The 13,840-nt window shown below is 35.6% G+C and overlaps 1 pseudogene; it reads right to left on the bottom strand.

Moving 5' to 3' along the window:
- The window catches only part of LOC108462741 (chitinase 1-like), a 41,300-nt pseudogene extending 27,460 nt beyond the window's left edge, over positions 1-13,840 (bottom strand).

The following is a 13,840-nucleotide window of genomic DNA, read 5'->3' as shown; positions in this document are numbered from 1 at the left end:
ATTTCATGAATTTTGTGTTTTTATGAAATAGAGACTAAATTGTAATAATGTGAAACTTTAGGGGCTAAGTGCAAAAATGCCCAAATATGTGTTTGTGGACTAAATTGAATGTGTTGATGAATAAAAGAGTTAATTTTGAATGAATATAGATCCAGAATGAAAGAAAACAGATTTAAATTGAAAAAATCGAAAGTTGACGAATAGTCGATTTTGTCCATTTATTACGACTACGAGGGAAGTTCATATGGAAATAAATGTCTTTGAATTGAATTATATATGTTTTATTATCATTGAATTGCTACGAATGTCGAACGAGCAAATACGAGCATGAATCGACGAAGTTATGACATCCGAAAGTCTCATACGAACCTTAGGAATAGTATAGGATACGAATGTCATGACATTAGGTTATTGAGATGTGATTACATGTAAGACCACGTCTGGGACATTGGAATCGTTAATTGATTTTGTGTAAGACCCTATCTGGGATAGTGGCTTCGATATGTGATAACATGTAAGACCATATCTGGGATATGGCATTGTACAAGCTTATGTGATTTCCGAGTATCCTTAATGATTCCAAACGGTTCAACGGGCAAAGTCAAGTAGAGAAAGAATATGTGAAAGAGTTTGACTTAGGTATGTACGAGTTTCATATGAGTATTGAAAAGGTGAAGTAATTGATGAATTTAAATAAGATATTGAATTTATGTTCAATGAGAAAGGTTTGTGAACTTGTATGTGATTAGCCATGTTTAGCATATTTGAATTAATATGCAAATATTCATGTGATGATTTTATTTGTATATGGCTTATTAGGCTTTTAAAGCTTACTTTGTGTGTTCTTTCCATGCTTAATAGATTATCGAAGCTAGCTCAGATTTGGGGATCGTCAGGAATACGTCATTGCACTATCGATCATCTTGTTGGTACTTTTGGAGCTTTGTATATATGGTATATGACTTGTATAGGCTAGTGTCATTTTTGGTATGTTTTGAGTTGTGATATTAGCCATGAGATTTGGATTGTAAATGTCGGAATATGGCTATTAAAGTTGGCTTGATTTATATGTTAGCAAGTGATATATGTGATGTTTATAAGTTACTATGTATTTTGGCATGTTTTCCATGGTTGTTAGTCTGGCTAAGTGGTTGTTCCTTTGGTTAGTTATTAGTTGATATATAAATGCTTGAGAAATACTATATTTTGGTATGATTATAGATGATGAATTGGTATGTTTGAGAAGTATGAATTGGTTGATAGAAAGGTGCGAAAATTCATTTAGGAAATATAAAAATATTGTAATGATTGTGGCTTAGTATTTTGGTATGTTTTGAATAAAGATTTGAATATTTGAAATGGTTGTGAATAGATGACATGATATGTGAATGGAATAGAATGTTTTGGTTGCTAAAATATGTATTGAAATGGTATCATATGGGTTACTTTGTGTACATGAGAATAGGGTGGCAAATTGGCTTCTCAAATGGTTTATTTTTGTCTACATGGGTAGAAACACGGGCGTATGTCTCAGCCGTGTGTGACACATGGTCATGTTACACGGCCGGGTGTCTCTTGGGGTACCCTTCAAATTAAAGTCAGTATACCCTACAGTTTTGACATGGCCTAGACACACGTGCGTGTCTACTGGCCATATGTGGCACACAGGATGGCACATGGTCATATGGTCGGGCGTGTGACCCAAGTCAGTAAACCCCCTTAGATTTCACACAGCCTAGCACACGGGTGTGTCCTTGGCTGTATGGTACAAGTCAGTATGTATGCCCTGTTTTCAGACGGCCTATGACACGAGCGTGTCTGGTGGCCGTGTGAGACACACGACTTGTTCACACGGGCGTGTGACCCTTAAATGTTGAAAAATTTTCCAAGATTTCTAAAGCTTGCAAATGTTATCGGTTTAGTCTCGTGCCACTTCTGAGCATGTTTTAAGGTCTCATAGGACCTTACAAGGGAAAATGTGTTTGATATGAATGGATTTTGATTATGATCGCATATATGTATATGAATCAAGTGTATATCCGGTAATGCCTCGTAACCCTTTTCTGGTGACGGATACGAGTTAGGGGTATGATATTTAATTGCTATCAGAGCTACAGTTTAGTCGATTCTAGGACTAACATAGTGTGTGAGAGTCTAGCTATACATGCCATATATATAAACTACAATAGTGTGATGATTCCTGACAGTTAAAAATGTGTTTTTATATAGCAAAAAGATCCCGATCGAGCCATAGTTGATGATGTGGAAAGTAATACACCCACTCCCGATCAAGAGGCAGCGCTGGCCAATTCTAGGCCTATTTCAAGTAGCCAAGGGGAAGAGGCTAAGCAAGCCTTCTTCCAAACGATAAGTGAGTGGTTCACGGAGTTCATTCAAATGAATCCGACTGCTCAACAACCTCCATCCCCACCTGTTCCTTAACAAATTCTAGTTGTGCCACAAGTGATAGATCTAATTAGATTTAATAAGCCACCAGTGGATAAGATACGTAAACACGGGGCCGAAGAGTTTTGGGCTACAGTTGATGATAATGCTGAGAAGGTGGAGTTTTGGCTTGAGAACACGATTAGAGTATTCGAGGAATTATCATGTACTCCTGATGAATGCATTAAATGTGTTGTATCTTTGCTGAGAGATAATGCATAACTTTGGTGGAAAATGTTGATATCTGTAGTTCCGAAGGAATAGGTCACCTGGGAGTTCTTTCAATCCGAGTTCTGAAAGAAGTATATAGTCAAAGATTTTTTGATCAGAAACATTAAGAATTTCTGGAATTAAAACAAGGCCGAATGACTGTGACAGAATATGAAAGTAAGTTCGTACGTTTAAGCAAGTATGATCGGGAATATGTCTCCACTAAAGAGATCATGTGTAAAAGATTTTTTGACGGACTGAATGAAGACATAAAACTTCTGGCTGGGAAATTAAAGAATCTGTTGTGTTAGTTGAAAGGGCTTGTAAAGCCGAGGATCTCAGCGAAGAAAAGAGAAAAGCTAATTTTGAAGTAAGAAATTCGAGAAAAAAATCAGCTATTAAATCTTATCAGTCTACATCGGAGAAATTCTGAGACTCGTTTAATCTTTCCAATACATCTATGGGACATTCAAACAGGGATCAAGTGAGACAGCAGTCGAACTTCAAAGCTCCAACTACTTCAATAGCTAGTGTTGGGAGTGTGAGACCTAACCGACCTAAATGTAAACATTGTGGTAAAAGGTATCCTGGTGACTGTAGATTGAATGATAGGGCTTGTTTTCAATGTGGATCATTGGATCATTTTATCCGGATCGTCCTGAGTTGGCTGAGCAAGATACAGTATAGAATATGAGGCCAAGTAACACTACAGCTAGAGGTAGACCACCCAGAAACACGGGAAATGTGAGTGGTAGTCAGAAAGCAACTAAAGACATTGCTGCGAGATCTGATACTAGAGCACCTGTAGGAGCCTATGCTATTCACACTCGCGAAGAAACGTCATCTCTAATTACCGGTACTTTTACTCTCTATGACACTAAAGTTATTGCATTGATAGATCCAGGATCAACCCATTCGTATATATGTGTGAATTTAGTATCCAGTAAGACTTTGCCTATAGAGTCTACTGAATTTGTTATTAGAGTATCGAACCCCTTAGGCAAATGTGTTTTGGTTGATAAAGTGTGCAAGAACAGTCCGTTGATGATTCGGGATAATTGTTTTCCTGCTGATTTGATGTTGTTGCCATTTGAAAATTTTGATATAAATCTTGGTATGGATTGGTTAACGTTGCATGATGCTGTTGTGAATTGCAAATGAAAGATGATTGATCTGAGATGTCAGAATAATGAGATTATTCGAATTGATTCAGATTATTTGAATGGCTTGCCAATGGTGATTTTATCAATGTTAGCCCAGAAATATGTGAGAAAGGGTTGCGAAGCTTATTTAGCTTATGTACTTAAAACGAAAGTGATTGAAAACAAGATTGAATCAGTGCCAATTGTGTGTGAGTATATAGATGTGTTTCTTGAAGAGTTACCGGGTTTACCACCGATCCGAAAGGTTGAATTTGGTATCGAGTTAATGCCAGGTACAATGACGATATCGATAGCTCCTTACGAAATGGATCCGATAGAGTTAAAAGAATTAAAAGCTTAGTTGCAAGAATTAACTGACAGAGGATTTGTAAGACCGAGTTTCTTGTCCTGGAGTGCTCTTGTGTTGTTCGTGAAAAAGAAAGATGGCACAATGAGAATGTGTATAGATTATCGACAGCTTAATAAAGTGACGATCAAGAATAAATATCCTCTGCCCAGAATAGATGATTTATTTGATCAATTGAAAAGGGCTAAAGTGTTTTCAAAGAAAAATTTGAGATCGGGCTATTACCAGTTACGAGTTAAAGACTCTGATGTGTCGAAGACTGCGTTGAGAATGAGGTACGGACACTATGAATTTTTAGTTATGCCTTTTGGACTAACGAATGCACATGCTATCTTTATAGACTTAATGAACTGAATTTTCAGACCGTACCTAGATCGATTTGTTTTTGTGTTCATAGATGATATTTTGATCTATTCGAGAGATGAAACTAAGCATGTCAAGCATTTGAGAATTGTATTGTAGACTCTACGCGATAAGCAGTTATATGCAAAGTTCAATAAATGTGAATTCTGGTTGCGTAAGGTTGGTTTTCTGGGGCATATTGTGTCAGCATCGGGTATCCGAGTCGATCCAAGTAAGATTTCTGCAATAATGGATTGGAAGCCTCCAAGAAATGTATCCGAAGTCCGCAGTTTTCTGGGACTTGTCGGCTATTATAGATGATTTGTGAAAGGCTTTTCGATGATTGCAACACCATTAACGAGATTGCTTCAGAAAGATATAAAGTTTTAATGGTCCGAAAAATGTCAGAAAAGTTTGATCAGCTAAAAGTTCTTTTGACTAAAGCTCCAGTGTTAGTACAGCCAGAATCGAGTAAAGAATATGTGATTTATAGTGATGCATCGTTGAATGGTCTGGGCTACATTTTGATGTAGGAAGGCAAAGTCATAGCCTATGCTTTGAGACAGTTGAAGCCGCATGAAAAGAATTACTCAACTCACGATTTGGTGTTAGCAACCATCGTGTTTGCATTAAAGATTTGGAGCCATTATTTGTATGGTGAGAAATGCCATGTTTATTCAAATCACAAGAGCTTAAAATATTTGATGACTTAAAAAGATTTGAATTTGCGACAGCAGAGATGGCTAGAATTGTTAAAAGATTACGAACTAATGATTGATTACCATCTGGGAAAAGCAAATGTTGTTGTTGATGCATTAAGCCGAAAATCTTTGTTTGGTCTACGTGCAATGAATACTCAGTTGGCTCTTTCTGATGACGGCTCGATAGTAGCTAAGTTAAAAGTGAAACCGTTGTATGTACAGTATATTTATGAAGCTCAGAAGACTAATAATGAAATATTAGCTAAAAGAGCTCAATGTGATTCTAACCTGATTCAGAGTTTCAAGTTGATTTCAATAATTGTTAAAGGTTCAGAGGCCGAATATGTGTTTTGAGAAATTTAGAGTTGACTCAAATGATTTTGAATGAAGCACATAATAGTTGTTTATATGTTCATCCGGGAAGTAAGAAAATGTATAATGACTTGAAATAGCTTTATTGGTGGCATGGCATGAAACGTGATATTTCGAAATTTATTTCGAAATGTTTGATTTTTCAGCAAGTCAAAGCTGAACACCAAGTACCGTCAGGTTTATTATAGCCTATTATGATTCCCGAGTGGAAATGGGATAGAGTAACCATGGATTTTGTGTCGGGATTGCCCCTATCTCCGAGTAAAAAAGATGTGATCTGGGTTATAGTTGACATATTGGCAAAATCGGTTCATTTTATTCCAGTGTGTATAGATTAATCGCTTGACAAGCAACGCTGAGTTGTACATCTCCGAGGTTGGGAGATTACATGGAGTATATGTTTCTATTGTTTCGGATAGAGATTCGAGGTTCACCTCGAGATTTTGGAAGAAACTGTAAGATGCATTGAGTACAAAACTATATTTTAGTACTGCATTTCACCCGCAGACGGATGGTCAATCCGAGCGAATTCTTCAGATACTCGAGGATATGTTGAGATGTTGTATTCTTGAGTTCGAAGGTACGTGAGAAAAGTATTTATCGTTGATTGAATTTGCGTTTAATAATAGCCTTCAATCGAGAATTAAAATGGCACCGTATGAACCTTTATACGGTCGAAAGTGTCGAACACCGTTGTACTGGACTGATCTAAGCGAGAATAAGACTCACGGGGTTGATCTGATTAGGGAGACTGAAGAAAAAGTGAAAGTAATTCGTGATAGTTTGAAAGCAGCGTCAGATCGTCAGAAATCATATACAAACTTGAAAGGAAAAGATATTGAGTTTCAAGTCGGGGATAAAGTATTTTTGAAAGTATCTCCGTGGAAGAAAATACTTCGATTTGGTCGTAAAGGCAAATTGAGTCCAAGATTCACCGGGCCGTATGAGATTATCGAGCAAGTTGGACCAATTGCTTATCGGCTAGCATTGTCGTCTGAGTTAGAAAAGATTCATAACGCCTTTCATGTATCAATGCTACGAAGGTACAGATCCGATCCTTCGCATGTTATTTCTCTGACCGAAGTTGAAATTCAATCAGACTTATCATACAGTGAAGAACCGATCCGAATTCTAGCTCGTGAGATCAAAGAACTGAGAAATAAAAGAATAGCATTAGTAAAAGTGTTATGGCATCGACACGGGGTAGAAGAGGCTATGTGGGAACCCGAGGATACTATGAGAAAGCAATATCCAAACCTATTCGCTGGTAAGATTTTTGGGGACAAAAATCCCTATGGGGGGAGAGTTGTAACATCCCGGTTTTAGCTAAATCAGAACAGTGGTTTCAAAACCAGAAATTTCAAGTTGTAAAATTATTTTAATATTATTTTTGGTGTTTAAAGTATGTGATTAAATATGTGTGAAAGTTTCATGTGATAATTTTATTGTTTAATAGCTCAATTTGAGAAAAAAGACTTAATCGCGTAAAATGCAAAAGTTGCATTCTATATGATAAAGGTGTCTATTTGCTATGGCTTATTAAATTTTAGGTCCTTATGTGTTAATTATACCCTTATATATGTTGGTGGACATTTATGGACACTTATTTAAATGATATTAAAGGTTATTACAAAGGTTAATTTGGTAATTTATAAATAACTTAAGTAAAATAAAATAAAACATAAGGTATTATCATTATCTTTTCTGCATTCCACCAAAAATACAAAGAAAAGAATAGCCATGGACGTGTTTTAGGGTTCAGCTATGTAGAAGCTCAATTGAATATCCGTTTTGTTCCGTTTTTTATGATTTCTATGTTTTTGTGATCGTTGCTTTGAGTACTAGCTAGCCCGTGCCTTAAGTTTTGAATTTTTTGATGATTTTGTGAAATTCCATTGTTAAATTCTTAAGCTTTGTGATAGTAGATAAAGAATTATGAAAGTTAAATGATAGATTATCAAGTTTTGTTAAGTGATTTTGAGTGAAAATGCTTAAATAGGATTAAATTGTGAAAAATGTAAATTGAGGGGTTAAATTGTGAAATAAATTTGAAATATGGGCTGCTAGGGACCTATAGAGAATTCGGCTAAGCATGGGTTAAATTGAATTTCATGAATTTTGTGTTTTTATGAAATAGAGACTAAAGTGTAATAATGTAAAACTTTAGGGGATAAAATGAAAAAATGCCCAAATATGTGTTTGTGGACTAAATTGAATATGTTGATGAATAAAAAGTTAATTTTGAATGTATATAGATCCAGAACGAAAGTAAACGGATTTAGATCGGGGAAAATCGAAAGTTGACGAATAGTCAATTCCGTACGTTTATTACGACTACGAGGTAAGTTCATATGCAAATAAATGTCTTTGAATTGAATTATATATGTTTTATTATCATTGAATTGCTATAAATGTCGAACGAGCAAATACGAGCATGAATCGACGAAGTTACGACATCCAGAAGTCCCGTACGAATTATAGGAATAGTATAGGATACGAATATCATAACATTAGGTTGTTGAGATGTGATTACATGTAAGACCATGTCTGGGACATTGGCATCGTATTGAGATTATGTGTAAGACCATGTCTGGGACATTGGCATCGTTAATCGATTTCGTGTAAGACCCTGTCTGGGATGGTGGCTTCGATCTGTGATAACATGTAAGACCATATCTGGGATATGGCATTGTACGAGCTTATGTGATTTTCGAGCATCCTTAATGATTTCGAACTGTTCAACGGGCAAAGTCAAGTCGAGAAAGAATATGTGAAAGAGTTAAGTGACTCAAGTATTACGAGTTTCATACGAGTATTGAAAAGGTGAAGTAATTGATGAATTTGAATAAGATATTGAATTTATGTTCAATGAGAAAGGTTTGTGAACTTGTATGTGATTAGCCATGTTTAGCATATTTGAATTGATATGCAAATATTTATGTGATGATTTTATTTGTATATGGCTTACTAAGCTTTTAAAGCTTACTTTGTGTGTTCTTTCCATGCTTAATAGATTATTGAAGCTAGCTCAAATTCAAGGATCGTCAGGAATACGTCATCGCACTATTGATCATCTTGTTGGTACTTTTGGAGCTTTGTATGTTTGGTATATGGCATGTATAGGCTAGTGTCATTTTTGGTATGTTTTGAGTTGTGATATTATCCATGAGATTTGGCTTGTAAATGTTGGAATATGGCCATTTGAGTTGGCTTGTTTTATATGTTAGCAAGTGATATATGTGATGTTTATACGTTACCATTTGTATTGCCATGTTTGTCATGGTTGTTAGTATGGCTAAGTGGTAGCTCATTTGGTTAGTTATTAGTTGATATATAAATGCTTGAGAAATGGTATATTTTGGTATGATTTATAGATGATGAATTGGTATGTCTGAGAAATATGAATTGGTTGATAGAAAGGTGAGAAAGTTCATTTAGGAAATATATAAGTTGTGATAATTGTAGCTTAGTAATTTGGTATGTTTTGAATAAAGATTTGAGTATTTGAAATGGTTGTGAACTGATGACGTGATATGTGAATGGCATAGCATGTTTAGGTTGCTAAAATATGTATTGAAATGGTATCATATGGGTTGCTTTGTGTACTTGAGAATAGGGTGGCAAATTGTCTTTTCAAATGGCTTATTTTTTTCCACACGGGCAGAGACAGAGGCGTGTGTCTCAGCTGTGTGTGACACACGGTCATGTTACACGGGTGTGTGTACCCTGGGTACCTTTTGAATTAAAGTCAGTATACCCTACAGTTTTGACACGGCCTAGACACTTGGGCATGTCTACTGGCTGTGTGTGGCACACGGGATGGCACATAGGTGTGTGGTTAGCCGTGTGACCCAAGTTAGTAACCCCCTTAGATTTCACACGGCCTGGCACACGGGCGTGTCCTCGGCCGTGTGGTACAAGTCAGAATGTATGCCCTATTTTCACATAGCCTGTGACATGGGCGTGTCTGGTGGCTGTGTGAGACACACGACCTGTTCATACGGGCATGTGACCCTTAAATATTGAAAAATTTTCCAAGATTTCCAAAGTTTACAAATGTTTTAGTCTCGAGCCACTCTTGAGCATGTTTTAAGGTCTCGTAGGACCTTATAAGGGACAATGTATTTGATATGAATGGATTTTGATTATGATTCCATATATGTATGTGAATGAAGTGTATTATCCGGTAATGCCTTGTAACCCTATTCCGGTGACGGATACGGGTTAGGGGTGTTTCAATACGAACTTACTAAGCTTAAATACTTACTCTGTATTATTTTCCATGTTTTGTAGTAATTCGGAAGCTCATACGGGTTGGAAGCTAGTCGAAGCTATTTCACACTATCTATCGGTCCCTTTTGGTACTTTCAGTAAATTAATTCCAATTATAATGGATTTTGACCAATGTTGGTATATAAATGTTTTGTTGAGACTAGCCATTTGAATGGCTTTTGTTTGGTATATTGTGATGTGTATATAAGTGGCCTTATCATATTTGTTATGTGTTTGATATGGTAGAATAAAAGAAAGTAAAATATGGTTTGAATATGCATACATGAATTTGATCATTTAGGTAAATTGAGATACTTGTTGACATGTCTTTAAATTGTTAATTGAGGTGCCTAAGGGCATATTGGTTTTATGTGGTGATATTTCTTGCTTAAGACTTGATTTTGGCTTGTTTTAAATGCCTTGTTTTCGCTTGTTAATGTGCAAAATGTTGTGTTTAGGTTGGTACCAAATTGGGTGAGAAATGAGGCTTGGAAAATGACCTATTTTCTTCCATACGAGCAGAGACACGGGCATGTGTCTCAACCGTGTGTGACACATAGCTAGGTGACACGGCCGTGTGTCCCCTTATCTTTTAAATTGTGCAAGTCAGTATGCTCACATGGCCTAGCACACGGGTGTGTGGCTTGGCCGTGTGGCCCAAGTTAGAGAGTTACACGGGCATAGACACGGGCTGGGGCACGGCAGCGTTTCCCTATTTCAAATGCCCACACAGCCTGAGACACGAGCGTGTCTCCTGACCGTGTGAATCACATGGCCTGGTCACACGGCCGTGTGACCCCTGCAACTTGTTAAATTTTAGTGTTTTTTGAAAAATTCTTTGAGCATCCGATTTAATCCCAACTTGTTTCTAATAGTATTTTGGACCTCGAGGGCTCATATAAGGGACAATATGTTTGATTTTGATTAATTTATGATATGAATATTATATGATGTGAAATGTTTGAAATTTATGTTTATTTGTTCTGTAAACTCTGGTAATGTTTCGTAACCTTGTTCCGACGATGGATATGGGTTATAGGTGTTACACTTACTTTAAGTATCAATTTCTCATTCATCATTCAACCATTTTGAGCATATGATATACCATTATAAAGGTCTCATGGAATAGAATATAAAATCATAATTTTATGATTCAAATCTCCACCTTTACTAATCGAGAATATGCCTCAAAGTTTCCAAAAATCTATTTTTTCCAACAAAATGAACACTCAGCTTTGATTAGAATTTTGACTATGACACAGACCCCCAATTGATAGAACAAGTAGATCATAATATAAATCAGAGAGATTATTTATAAGCCTAAAGTGTGGATTAAGATTATCCACAAGTAGCATTCTCAAGTCTCAAAGCTTTTTGGAAAACCAAATTTCTAGCTTTAACACATTCATGTATATAAAGATATTAGCTATTTCTTTTTTTTTTTCTGAAAGGTAATGAAGATATGTAAGTTGATTCAAATATAAGGAATGTGATGTCAAAATGTACATTGTCGGTTCCTACAGTCCCACGAAAGGCAGAGATTCAAGCAAGGTCATGTAAGCCTAAAGGAAAAAAATATAGATAATGAAAGTCTAAAGGAAATGATATAGCATACCAAATATGCTCACTTGAATTAGTTTCCCTGCACAAAAATGTTTGGCTTTGGCTATAAAATCCTTGTCTTTTAACTACAAAAAACTAAGCTTCTTTACAAAGGGAAATATGTATATATCTATATACATACACATACACATACATATATGAAGATATGTAGCTTGTTTCAAATATAAGGAATGCAATGTTGACTTGTACATTGTATCGATTATTGGACTTGTATATTTCAAGCACTCTCTTTATAAAAGTAGATAATAAAGGAATATTAGTGGGAAATTGTTTGTAGAGCTTGTGATACTTGTGAGTGAAGTAACATCATTAGATACCCAGGATTTGACTGAGGGAAGGCTAGAAATAGGCAGATCGGCTGCCTACAGCGTACCTCTTAGGCTTAATACAACTTCTACACTTGGATATTTAGACTTGATGAAAAAAACTTGAGAGAGGCTGAAATTGATAGAATCCCAAAACACGTTGAATTTCCTATTGGTCTAAATGAGTAGTGTGCTAAAGATAGTGACCCGAAAACTTGAAATTCTGGAATGGTGATATTTTTGTTTACATAAATGCATGCATGGTACCAACTATTATAAGAATAAAATATGAAATTAGAAAATTATATACTAAACAATTTGCACTTTTAATGAGCTTTCCACTCCAATTTCCTACACAACTTTTATAACAAAGAAAGACAAATAAACCAGGACAAATGAGCTACTATATTGTTGGTGTTTTAAGACTAAGAAATAAAGCAAAAAATAGACAAAGAACCAGTAAGATGAATTGATCTGTAACACTCTCTCTTTTCATTTAAAAACATTACAATATATTTCATTTGACTTTTCAAGAGCTCAACTAATCCAACTAACATCATGAAAATAGGAAAACTTAACTTTACACAAACTGATTATGGAACTTAGCACCTAAACACATCAAGTCATTACCAACTTAGTTTGTTCCTAAATATCTCAACAAAAGAATTGAACAAAAGATTAAACCAAAAACATAGGTTTTCTGCTCTAAAAAGCCAGCTAGCACCATATCTGAACAGTTCACACTTTGAGTGTCTGTAGATATGCTTGCATTTAGATCGATCACCCATGTCCTTAGACAATCCTCTAAGCCTGTCGTGAAAGAACTCTCCACTCACATGTAACACCCCAACCCCTAGCTGGCAGTCTAAGGTGTTATAATAGAAAACAAGCTTAAACTTGATTTATTTATTATTTTTATAATTTTAGCAAAACATAGCAAAATATTTGAAAATTCTCCGTAATAAAATAGTTGAAAATATTGAACCATAATTGACAAAGCAAGGTACTTCAATGCTATTCGCCAAATAGGTTATTCAAGGTGGACCAAACAGATTGTAAAGTATATTCGTAGTAAGAAACATATACATCATTTCAAAATACAAGACTGATATTTCGTGCCACCCTAAAATATACATATGCATGTTACAAAACATAGGCGAGGCTCACAACAGAGGTTATTTTTTCTAGTTGAGTCCCTTCTACAAGCCCTTTTTGTCGAGGTGCCACTTGGAAAAAGGAAAAGAAAAGGAGTAAGTTCAAAAGAACTTAGTGAGCTCGAAAAATAAAAATGTTCAACCCTTTCTAATCAAACTCCATGAACAAGATTAACTGAACGTATATATATACATATATAAATAACAATAAGTCAATAGACTTCACGCAGTGGCAATTGGGCTTATACCCTTTTACATACAACAACGGCAGATACCTATTCCTGGAGGATAGTATCCCCTAGTGGACTCTATCATCTGTTAAATACAATTCACAACTACTTTCTCAGAGAACAATTTCATTAACATCAACAGAACAAATACTTCACAAAAGCTACCAACACTTACTTTATCACTTTAGACATATGATTGGAATCTATACGCCTACTGAGTATAACTCTATTTTGGTGGATAGAATATGCCAAACACTATAACTAACAGATAAGTTTTGTCTAAAACACATTAAATAAGATTAAGACTTGATACTTATCATGCAATAATATCATGCGATGCAACTACATAATCAACTTTTCTGTTTGGTAATCTCATACATCACTTCGAATGTACACCAAATGCATTACATGCAAGAAATCCATATTCATATTTTCTTACCATTTTCCATGCCCTTCCTTGTGCTAACCTTGGACCCCATATTTACATATCATAATAGATTTCTTATTCCATGTTATTTCGTGCATATGCGTGTTTTCCCACAAGATCATGGCTCTTTGTCATGGTTAACAACTAACATGCCCTATTAATGGCATCACCTATAACGTTAGGCTAGTTAGCAACTAACATGTCTTACCAGTAACCCAGGACATACGTCAATCTGGTTAACAGCTAACAT

Source organism: Gossypium arboreum, chromosome 1 (assembly GCF_025698485.1).
Source record: "Gossypium arboreum isolate Shixiya-1 chromosome 1, ASM2569848v2, whole genome shotgun sequence".
Lineage (NCBI taxonomy): Eukaryota > Viridiplantae > Streptophyta > Magnoliopsida > Malvales > Malvaceae > Gossypium > Gossypium arboreum.
Note: the sequence above shows the minus strand (reverse complement) of the source record. Positions and strands in the feature narration are given on the sequence as shown.